The sequence below is a fragment of the Calidris pugnax genome, unplaced genomic scaffold, assembly GCF_001431845.1.
Source record: "Calidris pugnax isolate Ruff unplaced genomic scaffold, ASM143184v1 scaffold273, whole genome shotgun sequence".
Taxonomy (NCBI): Eukaryota; Metazoa; Chordata; class Aves; order Charadriiformes; family Scolopacidae; genus Calidris; species Calidris pugnax.
This window is the reverse complement of record NW_015094508.1, coordinates 5,785,941-5,791,940: the sequence shown is the minus strand read 5'-3', so window position 1 is coordinate 5,791,940 and position 6,000 is coordinate 5,785,941. Positions and strand designations below refer to the sequence as shown.

Sequence of the window (6,000 nt, the reverse complement as noted above, 5' to 3'; positions counted from 1 at the left end):
GTGGCAATTGAGTTGACGGCGCAGGACAAAGCATGTGGCCATGGCTGCTGCATTTCAGCCAGCCCGGAATCACCGAGGGATTCAGCTCCAAGCACAGCGTCCGTTCCTCGTGCCTGAAGCTGCACAGGGCATGCAGGAGGACACGGGACTGTGGCCAATACTGTTAGTGCAGCCATCTGTTAACAGATCTCCTACTTTCATTAAATGTGCAGGAACCTCTCTTTTGACCTCCTGTAATTTTGATTTAAATTGACAAACTAGTTCAAAAGTTACCAGAATGACCGAGAGAGGCTGAGGCTGCATAAGCCCTGTGTCCCCAGGAAAGCAAGGTGAACAATGGAGGAATGAGACGAGAGAAAGAAGAGAAAGGTTTTGCTAGGATCAAGTATATGTAGAGTCTTGTAAACTTCCAATTAAGTAACATAGGTGAATATTACTCATCTGGCAGTAAATGGATTCTGACTTCTATGATGCAGAAAAAAAAGGTGCTTCAGAAATCCTGAAAAACAAAAGCTTGCCCTAAAAAAATCATATTTGACATCAACTCTAAGGCAATAAAATGGAGAAAACAATACTGTGGTACAGGGGAAAAAAAGAATGGCAAATATATTTCTGCTTCTAAAATAAACTTGGGCAGCTTCTGAAGTCTCTTTCCTTTTCCCAGACCCAGAAATGAACAGAAGGAAAAATACACAAACTCTAAGAGAACATTTATTTTAAAAATTGTCTGGCTATTTGCTGGAACATCAAAGAACTGAATAGCTAAATTCTGTGTGCCAACCAGAAAAGGAAACTACAAATGAACCAAAGTTATTTCTGGTGGCAACTGTATGTATAAACAACAATAAAAACAAAGACTTGTCATATTGAAAACAGAGTTTATTGTGTTTTACCTTCTGACCCCAATCAGGAAAGTGGTTCTATTTCCTAACTGCTTAGTTAGCCCCACCTGCCACATAAATAGGTGACAGAGCAAGCTGCAGCCATTATGCCATCATCTGGGAAGGGTTACTGTCATAGGACTCTGCAGAAAAACAGCAGTAAAAGAAATACTGAGAAGTGGTGATGCAGTTCTAAAAAATAAGCATAATTATTTTGTACAGTCTTTCTCAGCAATCAGATATTTTCCTTCAAAGCTGAACAGCTTCCCCAAGCACAGTATAAACCAAACCCCGTAACTCACCTGCCCACCGGCTCCCCTCTGCACTTCCTCCTGTCCATTCTTCCCAGGATGTGGATGAAGTTGCCAAGCACAGCTGAGAGTAAAGACAGAACACGACGAAGTCGCTTTGTCATGTACCATGGAGTGAAGACATGCTTCCATCTGGCCAACTCACAACTCCATTCCACAGTTTTGGGTTTGAAGCTCTCCGTGACCATCACAGAAGAAACATTGCACTCCTATCTCACTCCAGCACTCTATCTGAGCCTGCCCTCTCTGGTGCATCAGCTTCTGTCTAACATGTCCTCCCACCTTCTTCCATTTCTCTTCCAGACAATACAAAAATCTGCAAGCAAGATGGCATCAAGTCCCAAGAGCAGACTGGTTCATGCTGGTGCACACATCCTATTCTGCATGCTGGTAACACACTCTGCATAAAGTTTTTCAGTGTGTCCTTCAGGAAGATGTTTCATCATTAATCTTTCTTTCAAAAAAAAACAACGCATAAATCATCTGCTGCAACAGTACCATCACTGAGGTTTTCTTCAGCCCTCTCCTTTTTATTGCTGGTGTGGGCCACTACTCAAGGTAATAAGGTTAAAAGCTCTTCAGTTTCTGAGTCAATACTGCATCTTCCAGGCCAAATGGTAAGAAAATGCAGCAGTACTGTGGTGGGAAACCAAGAAGCTACAATGTAGGAAAGGCATTAGTAGCTAACCAAAAGAGACACAATGGAGAGAGGTCTACTATGAGATGGGTCTAGTAGCATGAACCAAAGCGAGGTAAGAGGTAGAGACCCAGACAGCTATTTATACCAGCCCTTGTTAAAGCAGATGGAAGCAACCAAAACCACAGCCACATGTTTTTTCAGACTACAGCCAAGACATGGGGGCTGGTACAGACTGTTAAGCATGTCTCACGTGCAACCCAAGTCTCTTGTGGCTGGATAAGTGGAACATGAGTTGGTTTTCAAGCTAAACATGCAAAGGGCAATTTCTAAGGCCTGCGGGATTTCCAGGGCTTTCTATGAGTGCCTGAATCTCATGCAAGTCAGAGCCCTAAGTAGCCATAAAGCCCAAGTTGAACACATGGAAGTTAGAGCTTCATGTTTTTGCTCTGTGGGTCCTATACCCTACTGCCTTTGTTCACATAGCAGGCAGCTTCTCATTCCTGCATTCAAAGCTGAAGGAGAGGGTCACTGACACAGGGGAAGACGAGACAGAAGTGGTTTGATTATGGCAGACTTGGAGTTAGAGCAGGCAGAGAGAGGATGTACACACCAGGCTGCAGGAGGACTACTCAGAGTAGAAAAGATGGAAAACTGAGAGAGGAAAACTGTACAACTGTTTGGGCTTATGGATGACTCCGGCCAAAGAGAAGAAAAGCTGAGTATGAGAAATAATACCCTTCTACTCTTTCCTGCCTGCTGATGTAGGGCTTCTGAGATGTCAGCCAGGCAGGGAGCCTGGGCTGGAGAACTGGTAGAGGTTGCTCACACACACAGAGGATTTCTGGGTCGAGCCTAGGCAAGGCAAGGGAGCAGATGGAAGGAGATCCTGCCAAAATGAGCAGTTGCTGGAAGGCTCTTCAGAGAGGAAGCCGCAACAGCGGGGAGCTCCAGTGGGGTTAAGCAGGGAGTCCAGGGACTAGCTGTAATTCAGTAAGTGGTCTGGTCAGAGTGACAACTCCCTTACCACTGCCCCGTACCACCCTAAACCAGACTTTTCTGATTTCAGTTCAATATTGCAAGTGGTTTTCACATGATATAAGGTCTTTAAAAACATGAAGTAAAGAGAAAGAGCTGAGCCAACTTCCCGCCCAGCAGGCATCAAATTGCCAGCAATTTTTTTCTATTTCCAAAATTATTCTCCAGAGTGTTATTGAATCACCCTTTGTGCCCAGAGCTGGTTACTAGTGCCTAAACATCCAATAACATACATTTGATACACTGGTGTTTAATTAAATGTGTGTATTTCAATGTATCATATTTACCACTGTACTTCTGCTGCCAACGTCCAGCCTTCTCAGCACCAATCATCTGTAAAATATAAAAGAAGAATCCATTACATTCAATGCTTTAAGCTGATAACAGGTTCAGGGTGAACAACTCAACACACTGGGATTACTGTGCTGATCAGAACAGCCTTTAGTTTTTTTACACTTCTCTGCCAAAATTATCCTTTTTCCTTTTCCTGGTTCTTTAACACTAATCTGGAACTTTGCCACCTAATATCTGTGTTGCTAGAGAAGGACTAGAAGGTACCGTCTCATTACTTTATCTCTTTTGTTGTCTCTTCAAAATCAACATATTCTGCCATTTGCCACCAGAAGAAATCACATTGCAATGGTTTCCATCACAGTTTAAAGAGGAACTTATACCTGTGTGGTGTTCATGTAAATAGTCCAGGCAAAACAAGAAAGACTGTGTTCGAGGTACATCTTTATATAAATGTACCTTCTATCCTATGTAATCTCATATGTATGTGAGTTGAAACACAGCCATGACACTATTCAGTTGCCCACAACTTGCCCTGCATAAAGCATAAGCATGAGGTCAGGTTCTTAGCTGATACAAACCATCATCATTCTATTGTCTTCCATGTTTTCCTATCATCCCCATCCTATGCACCTTAAGTCCAGAGGAGGAAATCTATGAAGGGTCTCCCCATTCCAGAAGCCCCATATTTCCTTTCCCATTGATGCCTCTTCCATAGGATTTCCCATCCCTTCCTGCCCAAAACCCCTGTTTTCAATCACAGACTGATGGCTTTGTTTCAGGATGAGATGGAATTAAAGGAAAAGAGATAGTTGCCTGCGAGCATGTAATTAATAAAAACACCCACAAAAAGGTCTGGTGGTTTGCTGTGCTCCACAACATACAGTTAGCATTAACAACAAAGGCAAAATTAAGTGAAGGACAGCTTACTCTGAGCAACCAAGTATCTGGTGGAATGTGAACTTAGAGATATTTAGTCTAAGATAAGATGGATGTTTTTAACAGTGAGCTTGATTGCCTATGGAACAATTTATCAAAAACTGCTATAGATTCTTTATCTCTTGAGATCATTAAAACAAGACTGAAGAGTCTTCCCAAAGTCATGCTCTGGCCAAGCATAAACTGCTTAATTCAAAAAGCGCTTTGTATTGCTACAGTCTACATTAGATGTCTATGAGGGGTCTAACCCAAAGATCAGTCATGGTCCCATCCAGTTTCAGGTCTATGAATCCATCCGGTGGATGGATTCAGTGCCATTGAAGGCTTACACCAATAGACACTCTGGCCCAGAGAATGAGTGCAATATATCCAAGTCCAACACACAGTTAAGATGTGTGGAAAGGTTCTTTTTCACAGCTGTGAGTTTTGGGTGACATCCTTAGAGGGTGAGTGCAGTGCACACAGTATGCAGTGACCAGGCATATAACTTCTAGCAAGTATTAGGTGACACTGCCCTCAGACGGTCAAGATGGAGTAGGTAAACATTTCCTAATTCTTAAATTAAACTTTAAGGCAGGGCTTAACAACTAGCTAAATACATTTCAAGTGACGCACTGTAAATAAATTTCTCCATCATACTGGATTGTTGAGGAAAATGGTGATTTCTTTGTCCACAGCCACCAGTAACCCAGACTGCGAATATTCCAGTTTATAAAAAATGCAGACTTGCAACAAGGGTCAAGGTGGAAGACAGGCGGCCCTATCGCTCTTTCAGCTTCTTGCCATTTTTGCTGAATTCAGCTAGCAAGGAGAACAGTGTGCACCACCAAATCAGCCCTTCAGCTGAAAAGGAAGAACAGGAAGGAAATTAAAAGGAAAAATCCTGCTCCACATAAAACCTTTGTACCATAGCTAAATTTGTCTAGAAAGTTAACATTAGAGAAATTAAATGGGCACTGCAAAGTCCTCCATTAGTTGAGAGAATATGATATTAACATCAAATATAGAATATAATTACATTTTTATAGCATCTTTTATGTTCAAGGTATGAGAGTGCTCTGCACAGTGTGACACGGGGGATGCAGTAATAGGTTGTACCACAGCTCAGTGAGAATGAGGGGCGCTGGGAAAGCAGTCAGATAGACAGGGCTACAGGAGCAGATTTAGGCTTCTTCTGCTGAGTTGGTATTTATGGGTTTTCTGCAGAATCTACATTGTTGTGTCATCCCATAAAAGGTGACACAGTCCCTCAGAGGCACAGCAGTGCAAGTGTCACCTCCCAGGCTGTACTGGCAGCCACGTGCTCCCACAACCATCCCAAGACCCCAAGGAAGGCTGGTGGCACTGTCTGCGGGCAAGGGAAGGGTCCCCACCACTGCAGCTCAGCCACTGGCAGGACAGCAGCTCCCGACCACAGGATGAGCCAAGCCATTGATCCTCTTCTAGCTCCAAACAGGCAACACAAGTTGGTGATTTTGCCAACCTCTGCATCCCCAACTCCTGCTCTCCACCAGAGGGAATGGCCAGTCCCCATCCATGAGCTCAAATAGGGTCCTGGGCTGTGGGCAGGGTGGGGGAAGGCCTTGGGACCAGGTCCCCAGGGACATCAGGGCTGTGAGCACCCTAAGAGGACTGATGAAGCATGACACCAACACTGGGACCAAACACCTGAAGCATCCAGTGTAGTCTAAGCAGAAACTCGGGCTGCAATTAATCTGAGCTATCTATGATTGTGCTTCAAGATGGGATGAAGGCCCGCTCACCTTCCCTGGTCATGCATGAGCCCCAGGTGAGCAACTCAGACAGAGGCATCTGCACTGGGACATCAAAGTTTGGGATACCATAGAGAGCTGAGAAGTTGCCAACTCCCTCGCCTCTATTTAGGACAATATGGGTTAGAAAG

The 6,000-nt window shown here is 43.9% G+C and overlaps 1 long non-coding RNA gene across 1 annotated transcript in view; it reads right to left on the bottom strand.

The window, feature by feature from the left end:
• Positions 1–689: 689 nt before the first annotated feature.
• LOC106901865 overlaps positions 690–6,000 on the bottom strand; it is a 50,797-nt gene continuing 45,486 nt past the window's right edge. Inside the window, exons 2-4 of the long non-coding RNA XR_001414395.1 lie at positions 3,155–3,200; positions 1,184–2,812; positions 690–1,024 (exon numbers count right to left, since the gene is read on the bottom strand). This is a non-coding gene — a long non-coding RNA (uncharacterized LOC106901865). The remainder of the gene's footprint in view (positions 1,025–1,183; positions 2,813–3,154; positions 3,201–6,000) is intronic.